The sequence below is a fragment of the Euprymna scolopes genome, chromosome 38 (assembly GCF_053919585.1).
Source record: "Euprymna scolopes isolate OS-2025 chromosome 38, ASM5391958v1, whole genome shotgun sequence".
Lineage (NCBI taxonomy): Eukaryota > Metazoa > Mollusca > Cephalopoda > Sepiida > Sepiolidae > Euprymna > Euprymna scolopes.
The window spans coordinates 28688215-28711639 of NC_136519.1; positions in this window are offsets into that span (position 1 = coordinate 28688215).

Below are 23425 nucleotides of genomic sequence, written 5' to 3' on the forward strand. Positions count from 1 at the left end.
TATATATATGTACTGTTTGTTTGTTTATAAACAAGTGGTTAGAACACTGTAAAAGTGGTGGACAAATGTTTGTTTAAATAGACATTTGGTGAGATAATTTACGGGCGCCGCTCCCGTGGGTCGATCGGTAGAACTGCTGACTGTCAACACGATGGTTCTAGGTTCAAGGTTCAATCCTCGGCTTGGGAGAGGTGCTAGTCTAGCAGCACTGATGAGTTGTGATGCAACGAAACAGGACTGTATGTCGATGGCTACAAATATATATATATATATATATATATATATATATATATATATAGATAGTTTTTTCTTTAAATTTCATATAGGAAAACATCAAGTTTTAGAACACAAATTTATTGTTTGAATAAAGAATACAGTTCAGATTTTTTTCCTTAACCCATGAATTTTCTAGGCTCATCTCCTCAGAGGAAAAGTCATTAACAAATATTAAATCTATTTCGAAATAATATTCTGATTTAGCACATACAAAAAAAATATATTTAAAAATTTATTACATCTTTTCAGGGGACATAGGTAACAAAAATATATGAAATAAGAGTACCTATTTACAATGCCTCCCCACGGGACAGAGTTAGACACCAGGGTCGTTTTTTAACGTGGAGAAAAGGTACAAAAATAAAAATTGTCTCAGTCGTGAAGGATTTCTCCTCCACTGAAAGAAAACGAGAAATAGAAGTGCCGCATTTGAAGAACAGATACTACACTTTGAGATATTAAATCTTTTATTCATGTTAAAAATACAGTCCAAATCAACGATGAACAAAAAACTTAGGCACATGGCCAACTCAAAAGGGGGGATTTTGGGGGTCGTTGGTCATCCTTGTCACTCCAGAATTAAACAAAATGAAAAGTTTCTCCCAGCTAGTATCTTCTTTCACCATAATACCGCATTCACCCTTTCATATTGGGGGACGTCCTACTTAACTCCCAGTTTTTAAAACATTTTTTATTGACGTGTAAAAACAAAAAAGATAACAATAAAATGGTACAATAATTCATTTGTGTCGAGGGGGGGGGGGGAGGAAAAACAAAAGGTGATTAGTAGGACCCTCCCAACCCCATCTAGTTGATAGACTGCCCGTTCCACTAGGTTTGTAAAAGGAATCTCGCTTCTGCTGGTCAGTCTCTAGGTGGGGATACCCTCTAGATGCGGGTGAATGGAGAAAAGAAAATTTTGTGGGTAAGAGATGGGGGTTAGTTTGTATTTCTTTCTCTCCAAGATGGGTAAAATTTAGAGGAAGGGGTTAAAACAAAAATTGCAAGTAAGAGGGGATGGGGATCTTGGAGGCTTCCTAATTGATGGAACACACACTTTTGATCTTGTCAAAAAGGCCAAGTATGAAATACAATGAAAGGATATGAATTTATGGTGTCGGGTGAGGGTTAAATATTCTGTAAGACTGGATAGATTAATTAATCTGTGTTCCTGTTCCCCTCAGGATTCTGATATATATATATATATATATATATATATATATATTAGTGTTGGGATGATTAATCGGAATCGGAATTGGGAATCAGAAAAATTAGAGCTTTTTAGGGTATCAGAATCAGAAAAATTTTAGCCTATTTTCCGATGCCAAAACCAGTTCCTTATATTATATTTTTATTTGTTTTTTGTTTAAGAAACATCTTCCACTGCTTGTAGTAATAATATAATAATAAATATTTATTGATTTTTAAACTTCCAGTAAGACTAAAATCTCTAGATAACCCCCTCACAAATGTGTTTTTACGTTTGAAAAAATATAAACACATTTAAGATGTGGTTTTACGGTAATCAGGACAAAGCAACAATTTATAGTTAAATATTTAGAGATTTCTAAAGAATTGGAATCGGAATCGGTAATTGTATCGAAATCAGGAATTTAGTACCGAATCAGTAATTGTATCAGAATTGGGAAATACATTGCAATTGTCACATCACTAATATATATATATATATATATATATATATATATATATATATATATATATATATATATATATATATATATATATATATAAGTAGGTTGTAGTTTGCTTGAAGCATTGTTGAAGAAAATTATAAGATAAAATTAAAAGCCAAGAACAATGCGAGATTTTTTTTTTTATATAGAGTAAAATTAAATGCAAACAAAAGAAATAAATTTCTTTTTTTTTTTTTTTGTTTTTTCTTTTTCACATAAATTTTAACTCTAAACAACAGTAATTTTTTTTTTCTGTTGTATTCAATGGTGTTGTAAATCTCATTTACAACACCATTGAATACAACAGAAAAAAAAAATTACTGTTGTTTAGAGTTAAAATTTATGTGAAAAAGAAAAAACAAACAAAAAAAAAAAAGAAATTTATTTCTTTTGTTTGCATTTAATTTTACTCTATATAAAAAAAAAAATCTCGCATTGTTCTTGGCTTTTAATTTTATCTTATAATATATATATATATATATATATATATATATATATATATATATATACATATATATAGTAATTTATAAAATATATATGGCGATTAAGCTACACTGAATATTCAGCGTTTCATTCACTATAGGATTCGTCAGGCTTATGCGCGAATTCTGTGGTTGTTTCTCGTTTTTATATATGTTGAGGATTTTAGTTAGCCAATCAGCTTTCTAGTATCCACCGCGGCCCTTCCTATCAGCCAATGGGCATGCATTTTATCGAACAAAGGATCTGTTTTAGAACTAGGTTAGTGGTTTAAGGCAGACGATTTTCCTCATTTCTGCTCTTTTTTTTTTTTTTTATATATATATAAATATACATATGTGTACACACATACATGCACACATACATACATATATATATATATATATATATATATATATATATATATATATATATATGTGTGTGTGTGTGTGTGTGTGTGGTCGTTTATGTGTATTCATGTTTATTTAATTTATTTATATATATACTCACCCGCCCCCTAATATAATCATATATATATATACATATATATATATATACATATATATATATATATATATATATATATATATATAATGGAAAAGAAAATGAAACTACCAACGCTATGGTTGGCAACTAGGAATGTTAGAATCATGCGTTCTGACCACTTCAATAACCTCCAACAAGTTGATAACGTGAGAAAAATCGCAATCATCAATTGTAAGCTAGTCAAATGGAACATTGATATTGTTATATATATATATATATATATATATATATATATATATATATATTTTGTAAGACATATATATTACCACTTATCAAGGCCCATAGGCCACTCGAGGATAAGAGTTGTAGTGGTAGTCTCAAGGAGAAAAGCTACATATTCTGGCAAAGCCTAGAATCAAATGAGTACCGGATTCATAGAGTCGGCTTTGCAGTGTGTAAGTCAATTCTGTCGTCAGTTTAGTTTCTTTTGAAGGGACTGAGCGCAACCTGTCACTGCGCCTCATCACCTCTTGGGGTCAACACATATCTTCAGCATCCATCTTCTACTCTTCTGCCAAGTTCAAAGATGTCTTCTGAGAGGAACTTGAGGCTAGGATTAGAGGAATCCCAGAAAAAGAGAACCTGCTCCTGCTCAGAGACTTCAAGGCCGAGGTGGGTGCAGACTGCAGCTCCTGCCTATACTGCATTGGACACTTTGGCATTGGCAAGCTCAATAGAACAACCAGAAGCTATTTGAGCTCTGTTCCTACAGAAACCTGTGCATCACCAACACCTTCACCACCAAGCTACACCACAAAGTGTCCTGGAGACATCTGAGATTGAAGCATTGGCGCCAGCTGTATTTTGTCAGTACTCGGAGAGCTATGCTGAATCACATGTTCCTTACGTTCAGTTAGAACAGTACTAACTATGACACTGACCACTCTTTAATCGACAGCAAGGTGCGTCTCCATTCCAGGCCAATCCATCACTCCAAACAAAAGCACCGACCCCCGCCTCCTCTGTTGATACGTATGAAGTACTGATGCAGAAACTCTGGGATCGTTTCTCCAAAGCCTTTGGCAAGGCTCTTGATGATTGCCTTACAGATTGCGTCCAGTTGCAGTGTGATCGATTTTCATACATGATACAGTGGACAAGGTTGTCATTGACACCTTTGGGAAAAAGGACAAAGAAGAATTAAGACTGGTTTGGGGCTAGAATAGAGAAGATGGAATCTCTCATCGCTGCAAAAGAAGCAGTTCTTCTGGAGTACAAGAGACCATCATCTTAGATGACACTAGAGAAAAGCATGCAACAATATCAAGAGGATCTCCCACAAGTGTGCCAATGACTATGCAGAGACATCCAATGGGCAATATCAGGCCCATATATGAGGGGATAGAGAAAACCTTCAGTCCCAGTGTCTTTAAGATTTCATGCATCAAGTCTACCTTGGATGTGATCATCAAGGACTGTGGGAAACAAATAGAGAGATGGGTTGAGCACTACCAAGAACTCTACTCCAAAGAAAGCATCATTGGTGACAAACCATCGACATCACCATGCCACTGCCCATTATAAACAAGCAAGATTCACCACATATCACTGTTGAACTGATGAAGGCCATCGACTCACTCTCATGTGGAAAAGCTCTAGGCAGGGAGGGAATTCCACCAGAGATTGTGAAGGCAGGAAGGAGGGAGAACTCTCTCCTGGGCCACCTGCATGGGCCCTGCTACAGTATTGGGAAGAGGGCATGATACCCCAGGATATGTGGGATGCAAAGTTCACACTTGATACAAACAAGGGCGACTGCAGCAACTGTTGCAGAATTCCTATCTTCAGCATTGTGGGTAAAGCCTTTGCTTGAGTGATCCTCAACTGCCTTCAAATGTGTGGCTTTCTGGCGAAATGGTCAACAATCAGCATAGTATTCTCCATCAGGCAGATGCAAGATAAGTGCCGCAAACAGAGAGGTTTTTTATGTTTTGTCTTCATCGACCTGATTAAGGCATATGACTTGGTTTGTCGGATGCGTCTTTTCACCCTCCTGCTCAGGATTGAATGTACTGAAGATAATCATGTTATTCCTCCGATGGATCATCCTTTGACCCCTTTCCAATCAAGAGTGGCATGAAGCAAGGATACATCTTGGCATCTATGCTCTTTGGAATCTTCTTCTTCTTGCTCCTGCGCTATGCATTCCACAAGTCAGACGATGGCATCTTTGTCCACAATAGAAGCGACAGCAACCTATTCAACCTCGTCCATCTCAGGATGAGGATGAAGGTGCACTGAGTACTTATTAGAGAGATACTCATCGCAGATGATGCGACTCTTTACCCTCATCAGTAGCTTGAAAAAAAACATCATCATGGGCCAAGATGTCAAGATCACTCCTACAATCGCCATCAGTGACCACACTCTGCAAGAGGTAGACAAGTTCACCTACCTCGGCTCTATCATATCCAGCAACCTGTCTCTGGACGTGGAGCTTAATGTGAGGATAGACAAAACAGCCACTGTCGTGGCCCGCTTAGCCAAAAAGAGTGTGAGACAACAGCTTGATGATACTTAGCACCAAGATGAGAGTATATCAGGCTTGCATGCTGAGCACTCTTCCTTATGGTAGTGAGTCCTTTAAGAATGAATGGCTTCCACATGCGTAACCTCAGATGTCTCTTAGGCATTATCTGGCAGGATTGGGGCACAAACGCAGATGTCTTCTGACAGGCTGATATGCCAAGCATGTTTGCCATTCTCACTCAAAGACGCCTGTGCTGGTTCAGCCATGTGTGTATAAGGATGGATGACAATCACATCCCAAAGAACATCTAATGTGGCAAACTTGCCTCTGGAACACAGTCAACTGGACGGCTCATCCTGCACCCCAAGGACACCTGCAAGAGAGACCTGAAGACATGTGGCATTCAACCAGCAGATCTTGAGTCAGAGACATCCAATCAGAATGGTGAGCAAAGGTCAGAGATGGCATCAAATCAGCAGAAGAAAATTGAGAAAGACTGTGGGGAAAAAAAATAAGATATGCGGGTGACAGAAGATACAATCCACCTCTGGCGCCCTGACAATTCCTACCATTACTACGCATGCAGCAAGTGCCAAGGAAGAAGTGCAAATCAAAAAATTGAACTGCATAGTCACAGAAGACACTGTAGTGCATCAGACTAGGTGCAGAACGCCATTGTCTCATGAGACAGAAGGTTGCCATCTTCATCATATGATGAAGCTATTTTAGTTTGTATTTGTTGGCACTTTAAAAAAAACACTTATACAGAAAATGGAATAACATTTTAACTGGAAGAGAGACACCTATTTTTACACTCTTCAATATGAGTTACATAACAAAGTGAGTACGAGCACGTGTGAAAATATCAACAGCAGCCAGAGGATAAATGGCTAGTGAAAGCATTAGCAGCAGCAGCCGTTTGAGCACTATGCAAATTAGCAAGTGTGTGCGGGCTTGCGTCACAAGAAAACTAAAAAAAGGACAGCACGTGATCAGAGAGAAGTAAAGTGCATGCTGGGAAAGATGGAGAGGGTAAAGTCGAAGACGAAAAGCGATTTGCTATGGCCTGCGTGAGGTCGGGAGAAAGAAAAACCTGATCGGGTGAAATGGACATGTGGCGGTGAGAGACTTTAAGACAGCAGGGTTTTGTTAATCTCATGGAAGACGAAATGAACAGTGAAAAAAAGCAACAAAGAAACAGGCATTGTTTGGAAAGTAACGGTAATAGATACAATTTGCACTTTTATAAAACCGCCGACAGGATTTTTATTTCTTTCCAATTTTATTTTTATAATTATTGAAGTAACGTGTAACGTCACATAGCATTACAGTTATCCTCCTTGCTAATTTTTGGATAATTTATAAAATTCTTTATATCAGTTGTCTGGACTGGACTAAGTAATTTTTAAAAATAAATTATCGCAAATTATGTTATTATATTGCCAAATAATCTGGTAGAGCAATAACAAATGAAAATTGGCTTGCCAGGAGCAAACTTGTCGATTTGTCAGCTTTAATGCTGTTTGGGTCAGACTTTGGAAACGCGACAAGGTAACTTTGTATGTTATAGAAAGATTTCCGTTCCTTCCCGTTTGTTGTTGTCGATTTCCGTGTAATTATCACCGCTGTGATCCTTATCAAATCATTATAATTGTTGCTATTAAGTAACTCAAATAAAAATAAGCAGAAAATATAAAACAAAATGTGGCGTTCCATTAGTTTTGATTTCTTCATTTCTTCCTGTCATTTAACTTTTGTCAATTTGCAAAATGGCTGCCAAGTAAGATAAAAAGAGAAAACAAAAGGAATAAAAGAAATCAAACAATAAACATTGCGTTGTTGTCTCATTATTATTATTATTATTATTATTATTATTATTATTATTATTATTATTATTATTGTTTTTGTTGATGTTTCTGTTGTTGTTGTTATTATTATTATTATTATTATTATTATTATTATTATTATTATTATTATTGCATTAACTTTTATTCTTTCTTGAAGTGCGCAGACGACAGAAAACGTTTCGCACGTTTTAATTTGATTGCCACGGCGAATAATGACACGATTAGCGAAAGGGTAGAATTAAAATTGGAAAGACAGAAAAAAAAAAAAAAAAAAATGGTTCAAATATAAAAGACGAAATTAACAGAAAGTCATATTAGATATCTAATAATTTCAGGAATTCCTTTTATTTGGAATTGGTTATTTTATTTACTACTTAATTGAATCTGATTCTCTTGGATTAGAATTTTCATCATCATCATCATCATCATCATCACCGTCGTCGTCGTCGTCATCATCATCATCATCACTATGGTCATCATCTACACTATCGTCATCATCACTATCGTCGTCATCATCATCATCATCATCATCATCATCATCATCATCATCATCATCATCGTCGTCGTCGTCATCATCATCATCATTACTATCATCATCATCATATTCATTTTAACATCTGTTGTACATGCGGGCATTTCAGAAATTGATCTCCAAACTAACTTATCTCAAGTTCATCCTTATCACTTCCTGCAGTGTTTTTCCGGAGTTCCTCCCTTGCCACTGACCTTGCTGCAGCAACTGTTCTACATCTACTTACAGAACCACTCTTATTCATTCTTTCAATGTGGCCATACTAACAAAGTCTCCTTATACTGTCTAAATTTAATCTTCCCCTGACGTCATCACATCTAACCTTGTATTTAAGAATCACATTACACATTCATCATACCATCTATACTATAATTGTTCCTTCCTTAGCTAGTCTGTACGTTACGCTTCGAAAAAAGCCAAATACAATTTTTGAAGGCCAAGCTGCTTCAAAAAAGGCCAACTTCCTGAAATTTCGCTTTAAAAAGGACAATCTGGCAACACTGGATACGTATATGAGAGTGACCTCTTTTTGATGTATCCTCGTTTTCGAATATCATCATAATAATATATGATCATTGTTGTAACTGTGAGAGAAAGGAACTTGTAATTTCGACGCCGAGCAATTATTCAGCAAAGAAAGAAGTCAGCAAACCGTTACGTAAAAAGGGAACATCTGAAAGAAACAGGACAAAAAGAAGAAGAACGTTGTGTGCTGAACCGAAGGAGTAAATTAAAGATTGTCTCTTACAATGTGACTTTATTATTTGTATTGAACTATGTAGCACAATATTACTTTCTGAGTATTTATTAGTATTTATTAATTTATCTCATTTGTGTCAGTTCTATATTTAAAATACAATTGACACTATTTTTATAGAAATGTCAATAAGCTCATATTTGCTGTGTGTTATTGGTTTTTCTATCAAAAACAATTTTTTGCGCTATCCAGAAAAATATTTGCTTTTTTTATATTTAAAAACTAAAACATTGAAGAGCTACAAATATACGTTACCATTACAATGAGCGATCATTTGAGCTGCAGAATTTATTTTTCTACATAGTCACCACCATTCTCAATGCCAGGAATTCAATGACACGTCTCTGCTTCTGACGTCAGCAATAAACAGCACCTCGGTCATAAAAATCCGGGATGCGCTTTGTCACTCACATCTACGTCGCCACTTTGAAATCGACAAACCCATCTCCAAGCTGTGCTAACATCAACTACATCGGCTTTGTAAACGTCCAACAGGCGCTGGTGAATGTTGATTGATTCAATTATTTTATTTTTTTTTGCATGGAGGAATTCAAAGACGCATCTTTACTTCTGATACAAATCCATGACAGGGGTTGCTTTCTTAGAGTTTCACACCGTCATTATCTGTAACAGAGAGATGAAACTTTTAGGTCATGAATGCATCGGTTCAATCATCATGAAAATACAATTTGCAATCCCCTCTGACCTATTCAGGCGGAATTAAAAATAAGAGGCATTACTTTTGGAATGTCCCTTGTAATCTATAATATAAATCTCACCTGTCTGTTTAAATGTATGTATGTATGTATGTATGTATGTATGTATGTATGTATGTATGTATGTATGCATGTATGTATGTATGTATGCCTAAAACTTTCGACAGAGGCAACGGATTTTCATGAGATTGGTACCGTTTTGAAGCTCGGCCCTTCAGATGACAAATATCGAAAAATTGATCAAAAACATTAATTCCTTCACCCTCAACTGGGCAGTTTTCTACAGGGAGGGTCGCTTTTTTTCATTGACATTTTTTGCAAGTCACTCAAAGCTCGTTTAAACGACGTTGCATAAAAGGCGTTATTTTGACTGCCGTGATGTCACAACCACGGTAGACTCTTCGATAAGACAGTTTTAATTATTTTTTTTACCTCTTTTTTCCTCTGGTGCATTACAGGTTTGAGCTGTTTTTTTGGGGGGTTTTTTGCGCTCGCAATTTTCCTTCTTTTTTTTTCCTCAACCAACACCCTTACACACACCTCCACTTCCTTTTCTGCCTTTGTGTCATGGGTTTGAGCCTGCCTGCCCACTCATGAAGAGCTTTTATAGTGATGTCAGCAGTGAAGTCAGTAGTGAAGTCAATAGAAAAGTCAATAGTAAAGACAATAGTGAAGTCAGTAGTGAAGACAATAGTGAAGTCAGTAGTAAAGACAATAGTGAAGTCAGTAGTGAAGTTAATAATGAAGTCAGTAGTAAAGATTATAGTGAAGTCAGTAGTGAAGACAATAGTGAAATTAATAGAGAAGTCAATAATGAAATTAATAGAGAAGTCAGTAGTGAAGTCAATAATGAAATTAATAGTGAAGGCAGTAGTAAAGTCAATAGTGAAGTCAATAGTGAAGTTAATAGTGAAGTCAGTAGTGAAGTCAATAGTGAAGTCAATAGTAAAGTCAATAGAGAAGTCAATAGTGAAGTCAGTAGTGAAGTCAGTAGTGAAGTCAATAGTGAAGTTAATAGTGAAGGCAGTAGTAAAGTCAATAGTGAAGTCAATAGTGAAGTCAATAGTGAAGTCAATAGTGAAGTCAGTAGTGAAGTCAATAGTGAAGTTAATAGTGAAGTCAGTAGTGAAGTCATGGCCATTTTGAGAAACTATCCACTACTATTAGGTAGTACTGTTCATCAAGTAGTCCTTCATTAGTCCATGGGTGTCTGTGACCATGGGTAGTCCACTTTGTGCCATGGCTAAATTGAATTGGTGGAGTTTTAGCAGTTAGTGCACATCCCCTGCATGCTTTCACCTTTTCTTCAATACTATTGTCCATGTTTGTCCGTAAGAATGCATTAAACTTTTCATTCTGGTTGTGCTAGGGTGTCCTGTGTAAAAATCCTTTAAGATTTTCTTTTGCAGAGTCGTTGATACAATAATACCTGGTCGCATGTTGAGAAAACCTCTGCTACTTGATCATCAGTCTGCAGTTTTTCCTTGGTTTCTCGTCGCTTTTGTCTCCTTTCCTTATATCGTCCAGGCTAACAGGGAGTTCTTTCACAGTGTTGAGTAGGATTGAACTGTAATCTCTCTCTGATCGTAGTGATGCAAAACATAGAGATCAGCACTTTGTGATCTATTTCTAGTTTGAATCCATAGAATCTTGTTACCGTGAAAATGATACTTAAGTATTCTTTCTCTACCTGGGAATAATTCCTTTTTGCAGGTAGTAGAGTTCTTGATGCGTGTGCTATAGGTTCTATGGATCCATCCGGCATTTTCTGAAGGATACATGCACCGATTCCATATGCGCACACATCACTTGTGAGCATCTCTTTCAGCTTTTTCAACACCATCTTGCATTCCATAATCAAGTTCCAAACCTTGTTTTTCCTAAAAATGTGTGCATACTGGGAATGAAGGATTGCTAGTACTTCGCTAAGCCTAAAATATTTTGCATATTTTTTATTGCTATGAAACTTTCTGGATCGGACTGTCTACCATTTTTGTCTATTATTTGCCCTAAGTACTTTATTTTGTTGAGGAAAAATTCACATTTAGGGTCTTAGTTCTTGTAGAGTTCTTGATGTGTGTGCTATAGGTTTCATAGATCTATCTGGCGTGCCTTTTCATAACAAAATCCAGTCGAGTATTTGAGTCGTTGTCCTGAATTCTCGTAATGGAGTGAATGTGGTTTCAATTCTTCGTAGGGTTAATATACTTTTCTTTTTTTTTTTTCCGTTGTTTTACTGAGAAAAAAAAGGCATACAGATTATCAACATAAAATGTTTAAGGTCACAGTAATTAAATTCTTTTTCTAGTCATGGAGTTTGAAAAAAGAAAAAACTTTTCTGGGGTCGAAAACGTTGTGGAACCAATCTTTGTACTTTCAAAGAAGGTAGAAAAAATATGAGTTTGTTGAATAAAAGTTGATCGCTTATTCAAAAGAGATTGTTGTGGATCCTTTTTCGAAATCCTTTACCGCTAATGTTGTGGTCCAGTTTAAGGGGCCACAATTATAAGGTGAAAGAGCCCTAGGGTTCACTGCGAGCAGTTAAACTACAAGTATACTCTCTGTTTGAAGGTAGAAATGTCTGGCATCATATAAGCCAGATGAATCCATATTGTCCACGGATATAGGGGTGTTAACTACCCCAGCACAGATACCGTTTTTGAGAAAAAATATATGATAAAAATAAAAACATGAACAATCCTCTAATTATCCAACTTTGCAACATAATAACGTGTTCAACATGAAAACAATCGTCTTCTATTGGAGATTAAACCATATTGGCATTTGTGGAAATTAAGTAATAGTTACATCTTTGGAATAGCAGCACGAACAATAAATTGTAAAAATTCAACTGAAATAATTCAAAGACCTATTTAAGATTGAGCATGTTGCAACACCACCTTTCGAATTTGTAGCTTTTATCAACAGTTCCTCTCGCGCTCCAACGTGCTTAACAAGACTCTGCCATGTTGAAGACATGGTACTCCATTCCTGCACTTGCACACGTCTTTTTGCGTCGCTCTCAACCCACCCATGTAATACGTCTATCTCTGTCTTCTCCTATTGAGGGCTCACGTTTTCTTTTTTTATACTATTTTTCTTTCCTTCTTTCTCATCATGACGTCACCTCGCACATGGCTCAGTATTTGCAGACTTGGCTGTTGCTGCTGTCACGTGTTGAGACTGTGCATGCACACGCACACACACACACACACACACACACACACACACACACACACACACACATGACAGTCGGTAACCAAAATGCACTGAATTATTGGGGGTGAAGCTGTCAAAACTGATGGCATCGGAGGTGAATAAGTCAAGTAATTAATCCCCATAGCTGCCAGGTTGGAACACCTATTAGAGAACAGGCCATTATATAGCAGAAAGGAAGATAGAAAGCAATCAGAAAGCAACATTAGATGAGCTCGCTTTTCAATCTGTCCCCTCATGCCCACCCTCTCCATCTATAGCTTGGGCGTGTGCACACAAGGCAAAAAATAAAATAATATATATATATATATATATATATTGTAACAAACGAATTTGTGTTACAAGCTGACAAAAAAACTACCAGTGTTCACGTGGCTAGTGCAGCACATTCATGTTGACACACTGGTTCTCTCCAGATCACCGAAGTTAAGCAATGTTGAGCCTGGCCAATAAAAGATGGGTGACTATTTAAGAAAGCTAAGCGCTTTATGTACCTTCTGGAAAGGTTGGACATGGGGCCAGTACCCTCACCCTGAAAAAAGGACTTCACTACAAAAGCATGTACAAAGTTGTGGATGGCCTATGCTCCTCTAAGGCTCAAAGCTATGGATGGATGGATGGATGGATGGTTATACTACACTGCTGCTGCCGTAAGCACATCCGTGCTATGTTACAATTGTAAGACTCATCATTCTAACCACCTATAGTCATGGTCTTGTCAAGATTAAACTTGACTGGCATTTTCACATCATTCACCTTCTGAAGTCTTGTTACTAACCTCAGCTTCTTAAGACATGCCACCACATGTTCCTCACCCTAAATGGGTTCACCATATCACTGCTTATTCGTATATTCACTATATTAACTGCCGAAATAGCTTGAAATATATAGTATTTTTCATTCTTTTTCTGTTGTTTTACTTTGAATAATCATTTTATGGTAATGGTGTGGAGAGGTGTAGTAATAAGCGTCCACAGTTGGCGTGTGCCTGCTGTAGGAAAGAAATAGCATGCAAACCTGGAATATATATATATATATATATATATATATATATATATATATATATATATATATATATATATATATATATAATTATTTACTATAGTAATTATTTATATATATACAGTAATATATATAATAATATACAGTAAAAATGTACAGTAATGCATAGTGATATTTATAACTAGAAATAAAATAGGTTTAAGGCTCCCAAAATTCATACTGGAACTGTCCACAAGTAATCTAACCACAAAAGTGAGAAGAAAAGTTGGTTGGTTGGTTGGTTGGTTGGTTGTTTTTGTTTTACGGCATATCAACCCTTTTCAGGTTATTTAATGCCGAATCCAGTGATTTTGAAGAAAAAGTTTTTAATAGAATATATTTTTTTCAAGACAGTTTTTATTTAACCCATAGTTGGGGCCCCAACAGGTTCTACCACTCCGGGTCAGAGTGGACCTGGGAGCAATGGTAATTAAGGGGTGACTCCACACTCCCCAAAGCCCACAAACTGGGGCCTTACCATCGGATATAGTTTAAGGTCATATCCAGAACCGAGAAGAGAAGATATGTTAAGGTTGCCAAGCAGTTTGCAAGGAGAGGCAGTACAGCTAATCAGATATTGCGAGTTTATCTCTGCTTTATTGTTATTTTCATGGCAAGTGCGCGACTGAGCTTCAATCTATGGTCCCCCCTCGCCAAACTTTCACAAGAAACACTCGTCTAGCTGAAAACACTATCAATAATTCCCCCCCCCACTCTTTATCTGTGCCTAAACTTAAATGTAAATTCCATGAACAAAGCTTCTTTCTTAGAACTGCACACCTGTGAAACTCTCTTCCGTTTTCCTGCTTTCCAGCTGACTACAATCTGATTGTCTTCAAGTCCAATGTAAACAAGTTCTTGATGATCCATTCCACTTAAGTTAACAAATTTACCAGATTTCCATTACTAACGATTACTATATTGTCCAATTGACTACTGTACACTCTTAACCCTTATCTTTAAGTGGTCTCTGGGCCTTGATAAGTGGCGATGCCTATGTAAAAAAAAAAAAAAAGGATAAAGGAAAGATGTAAGTGGCGCAAGCTTCTGCTCTACCTTCAAAGTCAAATCTTTACAGATGCTCTGACCTTCGTCTGTATTTCCAACTAATCCTTGTCCAACTGGAGACTCAATTCAAATCAAATGCAAAGGATCTGAACTGAGCCATCAAACCAATTGAAACGGTCTGACAGCACAGCTGTGTCACTCCATGCATCCGGATTTGCTAACATTGACTACAGCCCCTGCCATTTTCTTTCTACTGATCAAGTGTCCCAACAACTGTGCGAATGTCTCTGCGGCTCAAGATGCATGCTGTCATATCATAGGCATACGTGGAAACTCCGACTCACACACCACCAGGCAGAGCAATTCTACTAGGGCTGGTTCGGACAAGATATTCTAGTAAAAAAATATAATAAATTTATAACTTAAAATATTGCCGCATTGAGAATTTTTTTTTTTTTTTTTAAATCCAATTTATAACATTATATAATCAATTCTTAATGCTGCAATATTTTAAATTATAAATAGGTATAGGCAAAATGAATGCCAATACTCAAAATGAATAAACATTTTGACCTCTCCCTTTACTTAAAATATCACAAAAGAATCAGGAAATTAACCAATTTTAATGAAATTTTCAGTATTTATCAAATAATGATCACAGAATATAATGAACCCATTATTTTTATTTAAATCAGTAAAAGTGTATTTTGTTTAAAACAAAGAATAAAGGGAGAGGTCAAAATGAATAAACATTTTGACCTCTCCCTTTACTTAAAATATCACAAAAGAATCAGGAAATTAACCAATTTTAATGAAATTTTCAGTATTTATCAAATAATGATCACAGAATATATTGAACCCATTATTTTTTTTTAAATCTCAGTTGAAATGTATTATTTTGCTTCAACAAAAAAATGCCTTTACTAAAGTTATGGTTTTCAGTAATAAAAAAAATTAAAGAAATTTACTTTTGCTTTTTTTATGAAAATAAAGCATCGTAAAATATAACAATTAAAAAAAGAATTATTTAATTTTTATAGGAATATTACGGTAAAAGCCTTTAAATCTATATTAATAAATTCGATATAACTCAAAGAAAAATGAACTTCCCGAATTATCGATATTATCATTGAATTAAGCATTGTTTATTTAATATTTTCACACAAAAAAGTTATAATTGCAAAAAAATATTTCTGCCTTTTTTTATAAATTACAGGTTTAGCATAATTTTTATATGGAAGATTTTAATATTTTCCTTGCTTGGAAGAATGTTAAACTTTCGGCGTAACATAATTTTTATATAAAAAATATATTAAAAAATATAATTTAAAAACAGGAACATAGAAAATTGCTAAATTTAAAAATGGAAAAATTTATACCAACGTTTGTAATAGGAATACATATGCACGTCTGGGGGGCGGGGGGGGGGGAGAAAACTACCACACCCCTTTCTCCCTTTAAATTACATGACGTCATTTTCATAGTCTTTCGACTGCCTGAAATTTTTAGCCTCCGTATATTCCGTGATTAGAAAAACTTTAGTTTGCTGCGCTTCGCGAACGGCAGAATCAGTGATTCTGAGAATCACTCGGTTTTGGGCTAATTAATTTATACTTTGTACAAACAAGTTGATTTTTTTATTATTTAATTCAATACTTTACTAATTATCTTTGAAATATACCCAGAAAACTAATATTTATCTTTTAAAGGATTTTTACAATGAATTTATTTAACTTCAAAATTTAACTGAATTGGTTAGCTCGCCGTGAAAACATTTTTCATAATTTTTTTTTTTTTATTCATATGTGCAAATATTTTTTCCCCTTTGGAAATTAAGTTTAGTCCTTAATCTTTCAAATACAATGAAAAAGTAGCCGAAAACCTACAAAAAAATATGATAAATCGGCTTTCAAAACTAGGTCCCCCTATTTTTATGTGTTCATTTTTAACCCGTACCTATTCTTAGTTATAATGTATTATATTTCTAACTAGAATATATTGTCCTTTCCTTTTTCCAGTTTTAACAACTAGTCCTTTACTTTTCCATGTTTAAGCTGACCCATATTACTTTTCATGCTCGCATTTTTCTGTTGTAATATATATATATATATATATATATATATATATATATATATTTGTGGAAATATGATTTTTCAATTATATTTCACTTTAAATCCTTAATTTAAAAAACTCAACGTAATTACAGAGCTTATAACAAATAAATGACAGAAGTCTATATTCCAAATTTCATGATGCTGACCATCCTACAATTTATTCCTTTAATTCCGTTGACAATTAATTCTTGTGCTATGAAACAGTTACTGTCAAGAATTGTAAATGTCAAGGAAATTAAAGAAATAAATTGTAAGACGGTCAACAGCATGAAATTTGGAATATAGATTTTTACATTTATTTGTTATATATATATATTGTTTTGAAAAAAGAAAAACCCGAATGAATTTATGAAATAATCAACGTTTCGTCCCTATTGCAGAGAACATCTTCAAGATATTAAAAGGAAAAATGCAAAAAAAAAAAAAAAAAGATCATAGACCATACGAAAATGAAAAGAAAACAGTGTTAGAATCCTACCCATATCGGGAAGGAAAACATGTGTGTGTATATAGGGACGAAACGTTGATTATTTCATAAATTCATTCGTTTTTTTTCTTTTTTTCAAAACAACATAACGTCAACCATCGTTGGTATTTTTATTTTATTTTTATACACACACACACACACACACACACACACACACATACATATATATATATATATATATATATATATATATATATATATATATATATATAATGGCTTGAATGAAAGTGTAAAATGCAAGTCAAGTATCATGCTTCAACTGTGCTCTAAACAGACGCAATCTTTGTATTATCCAAAACCTACTATTGATTTTATACCCCGGACTCGTCTGCTAATATGGTGATTAAGTGAATTTGTGATGTTAGGCTGTATAATGGCGTCAATTTTTGTTTAAAATCAGCATGTTTATTCTTTAATAGGTTTTTTCAGTTATCGATTTTTGATACTTATCAGAGTCATTCGAATAGAACATCTATCTAAGAACACTGCCCGACACAAAAGGCACAAATTTTAAAAAATCGGCCCAGCTGTTTCGGACTCCACAGGAAATGACACATATAAAATTTGTCTTATATATATATATATATATATATATATATATATATATATATATATATATATATATATATATATATTTGTCACACACACACACACATATATATATATATATTTGTCACACACACACATATATATATATATTTGTCACACACACACACACACACACACACACACACACACACACACACACACATATATATATATATATATATATATATATATACTTCCTTTCTTGGGTTGAGCATACTGGTGAGTGAAATAACTAACTGCTACTAACATATAAATACTTGGTGTAAAGAAATAGAGCTCTCAGTGTTTGACAATGTTTACCATTGTAAATTTGTAATTTCATTTAACCACTTAGCAGCAGCCAAAGGCATAGCTGTTAGAAGGGCTGATTATTTTCTTGGTGGTTGGGCTTCAATGCTAGTTTGGAGCAGTTGCTGGTCTAGCCACACTGAAGAGTTGTGATACAGCAACACACCATGTCTGTAAATGATTATATATACATACATAAATGACCTCCCCGACAACATTGCCTCTGAGATGGGTATATATGCTGATGACACTACACTCTATGGCAGACACGACAGGAAGACGAATGAACACATTTCTAAAGAAATGGCAGAAACACTAAAGGAAGACCTCCAATCTGTAGTGGAATGGGGACAAAAGTGGTTGGTCGCGTTCAATGCTGCCAAGACTAAACTAGTTTCATTCAATAATTACAAGAAACCCTCTCTACCACCCATAGCAATGGCCAACGACTCTTTATCTGAGAGTCCATCTTTCAAACTCCTTGGCCTAACGTTCACAGGAAACATGAGTTGGAACAATTACATTGAAGGCATTGCCAGGGCCGCTGCAAGAAAGGTAGGCTCTCTCTACCGTGCTAGAAAACTACTAACACCCGAAAGTATCCTGTACCTCTATAAGGCCACCATTCGCCCATGTATGGAGTATTGCTGCCACATCTGGGCTGGTGCATCTGCTACTAGTCTCTCGCTCCTTGACAAGGTTCAAAAGAGAGTCGCAAACCTGATAGGCCCTGAACTGGCATCTAAGCTTCAGCCTCTGTCCCATCGACGAAATGTTGCATCCCTCTGCCTTTTCTACAAGTATTTTAGTGGTGAATGCTCTGACGAACTGCAATCACTTGTGCCCCCACGACGCGAGCACCCTCGACAAACCCGACAGGCTACTAGATCCCACCCCCACACTGTAGAGATCCCTAGATGTAAAAGATCTTTTTACTCCAATAGTTTCTTCCCCAGAACCGCAAGACTCTGGAATTCCATTCCAGGTCCCTGCTTCCCCAACAGTACTAACGTGCAGAAGTTCAAGTGTAACGTGAACCGACACCTTGCTGCCCAAATCCCTACATAGTACCCCAGTAGTTGTTGCCCCTGATAGTAGCCCCCTACACCAAAGTGGCAATTTGCCTTGTTTGGGGTGAAAATGTAATAATAAAAAAAAAAAAACATACATATATCAAATGAACAAAACCACTTTCTAAATTACTTGATCTTAATGATGATCACCAACATTGAAAGTACTTGAGTAAGGGCTGACACAAGAACACTTAGAACCACATTATACAACTGAAACAAGAAAAATTGCTCACCGTGTTGAGAATGTAACCAAGAAAATCACAAAATGTAACAAGTCGTTATTTAAGCAGGTTTGATTGAATGTAACAGCCTTTTATCTTTTGTGATTTTCTTATATATATATATATATATATATATATATATATGTAATTATGTAATATATATATATATTATATAATAATTTCTTATATATATATATATATATATATATATATATATATATATATATATATATATATATATACTAGCAGGGAGTCCCGATGTTGCCCGTGATTGAATGATGATCAATGAATATTTCACACTCCTATATTTTTATTGTCATCGAAATCCGTGAAATCGCTCGGGAGGAAGCTTCACATACCTCCATGCAGTAACTTAGTCCAAAATATATGTTATTCTACATTGCATTCTAGAGACCTTACTGTTTCTATTGTAAAATTATTTTATATAAACTTCTTTCCAGTTAACGAAAATAAAACATTAAGAAATTTACGTGCGGGGTTTGAACCTACAGACTATGTTATGCAAAAAAACAAAAAAAGAAAACAAAAAAAAAACATGTAAATTTTCAAGTCTTATAAAATTCTTTACAGTTAATGAAAAAAAATTAAGAAATTCATATGCGGAGTTTGAACCTACAAACCATGTCATGCAAAAAAAAGAAAGCATGCGATCAACTTACCCACAGTAGAATTTTCAAGTCCTGTTGTTCTATCATTGTTGCTAAGCGACGACATAGAACAAAATGGCTTTAACGATGATAGATAAATTAAAATAACGGTTTCGATTATCGATTATCGGTAATTATCCGGGTTATTCTGAAACAAAACTTGAAAAGATTACTCCCAGACTTATACACTAAAGTTCTGTAAATTTTAAAGAAAATCTGTTCAGCCATTTCGGAGTCTATAAAGAACGAACTCACACGCACGCACAGACAAAGTTGCATTTATATAATTGTAGAGATATATATGTGTGTATGCATGTGTGTGTTAAATTGCATGTCAGTAACCACAAAAAAAAAAAATCAGTCGACAATCGTAACTTTTGTTTCTATTTTTATTAATTTTGTTTTAAATGCAAACAAATTGTTATATTTTCTTTTTCCATAACTGTCTTACACGTGTTTCATTGTGCATATAGCCAATGCTGCCATCACACGAATCACCAGAAATATTAGAGACAATCACACATAGATGGAATAAAGAAAGAAATAAAAAGTTTCTTCGAGGAAGGAAAACAAATTCCAGAAATTTGTTCACCTTTACTAAGAGAAAGTATCCTTGCAAAATAAATATATTTGATCGCATGCAGAAAAAAATCCCATAGAAGAGACGTTGCGAGCCTATCCTTGTTTTATCGTTATTTTCATGGCAGGTGCTTGTCTGAACTCCAATCTCTGGTTCTCCTTCGCCAATATTTCACGAAAAGCACCCGTCTAGCTGAATCCACTGTGAAAAATTTCCCCCACTCTATATCTGTGCCTAAATCAAAACGCGGATTCCATGAACAAAGCTTCTTTCTTAGAACTGCACGCCTGTGGAACTCTGTTCCGTCTGCCTGCTTCCCTCCGGACTACAACTTGGATGTCTTCAAGTCCAATGTTAACAAATTCCTAATGAACCGCCCCCTTAATTAAACACTTCATCAAATCTCCACACTAACGTACTGTACTTGCAATAACCCTTATCCCTGAGTGGCTTCCGGGCCTTGATAAGTGGTGATCACTGTGTAAAAAAAAAAAAAAACAAAAAAAACATCCGGTATCAAATTGAAAAGAGCTAGGATTAGTGATCAACGATTTCAAATCTGGAATCAGAGAGAACTCCTGCAGAATTTACTAAAGACTGCCTGAATGCATAAATACATCTTCAGTCAGCTTATTTATTATTTGTAAGAATTTTAAATATTTTATAAGGAATATAAAAAGAAGTATATATTTTTATATTCTCTCAAGAAGCTCCAAATACCAAGTTTTCTCAGTTTATTATTTTTCAAAAGGTATCCATTACAATATTGTTTTGTATTGCGACTAACAAATCTTCAAAATTATGTTATTGCTGCATATTTAGTCACGTACTCTTCAGGACAACTCTTTTGGACAACTTACATGGTTCATGTACCCGACACACTCTGCCGTTCCTTCTAAGTTGTGAAGATTATGGTCATTATTTTCATTATTTCCTCAACACACAGCTCCAAAAACCCGGGCAACGCCAGACACTCAGGCTAGTATATATATATATATATATATATATATATATATATATATATATATATATGTGTGTGTGTGTGTGTGTGTGTGTGTGTGTGTGTGTGTAATATTTCTCAAGATCCAAATATCAAGTTTTCTCAGTTGGTCATTTATCACTTTTTCAAAGATATTAATTACAATATTGTTTCGTATTGCGACAAACAAATCTTCAAAATTATGTTATTGCTGCATATTTAGTCACATACTCATCAGATGTTTACCTTAAAAAAATTAGAAAAACACCATTTTGAATAACTTACATGGTTCATGTAACCGACACACTTGTATTAAAAAAAACTTATGGTCATTATTTTCATTATTTCCTCAACACACAGCTCCAAAAACCCGGGCAACGCCAGACACTCAGGCTAGTATATATATATATATATATATATATATATATATATGTGTGTGTGTGTGTGTGTGTGTGTGTGTGTGTGTTAATCATTAACTTGAAACGTACCCAGTTTGTATGTACCAATCGTAAGAGATTAAAAAATCTTTCTCATAATAAAGTTTTTTTATAATGAAAAAAAAAATTTTTTTATATATAAATTTTGAAAAATATCCAAGCTCAATGAATTAATTTTTATTGGTTCCCAGAGCATATATAGTGTAATATAATAATTCTCCAAGTTCCAAATATCAAGTTTTCTCAGTTGATCATTTATTGCTTTTACTTGGCCTTTTGGCCAAGATCAAAGTGTAATGCACACACAACATACAGAAATGAATATACAAATTGTACATAGTTAAATTTTACATTGAACGCTGGGGTTATTAGTTAGATTAGGATCCACAGAGTGATTGAGGTATTTTAGTAAATGTTGCCAGTCAAGAGTAAGACTTCAAAGTCTCATCTGTTACATAGTCAAAAAGACCCTGTACCCTCCCCCTCCCAATTTCTTGTAGGGCCTTGTGCCTAATTTTGTTGAATTGAATTTTTTGTACGTTTTTTATGTTCAATTTTTTCTTTCTCAATAAAATATATAAACAAGATCAAAGTGTAGTATCTGTTCTTCAGATGCTGCAAGCTATGACTAGCTATGACTAGCAAAGGCCAGATGTGGGGACAACCCCACATGCCTAACTTTTAACCAGCTCCCATTTCCCACCTCTCGGGAGCTGGTCCCCTTTTTCCCTTCCCCCTCCCTTCACTCCTCACATTAAAAATCGGCCTTGTGCCTAATTTGCTCGGTGGGGGAGCAAATAAATACCATCTGTTCTTCAGATGCTGCCCTTCCATTTCTTGTTCTCTTTCGGTGGAGGAGAAATCGTTGACGACTGAGACAATTTTTATTTTTGTACCTTTTCTCCACGTTAAAAAACGACCCTGGTGTCTAACTCTGTCCCGTGGGGAGGCATTGTAAATAGGTACAATATTGTTTTGTATTGCGACAAGTCTTCAAAATTATGTTATTGCTGCATATTTAGTCATATACTCATCAGATATTTTCCTGAAAAAAACATAGAAAAAACACCATTATGGCCAATTTACTTGATTCATGCAACGAACACGCCCATATTACACTATATATGCTCTGGAACCCAATAAAAAGAATTCATTAAGCTTGGATTTGTTACAAAATTTTCAAAATTTATGTAAAAAAATTTTTTTTCATTATAAAAAACTTTATTTATGAAAAAGGTCTTTTAATCTATTACAATTGGGATAAACTGAGTAGGTTTCAAGTAAATGATTACCTTATATATATATATATATATATATATATATATATATATATATATATATATATATATATATATATATATATACTAGCATTTCAGCCTGGTGTTGCCCGGGTGTTTGAATGTGTATGTTGAGCAAAAATAAAAAAAA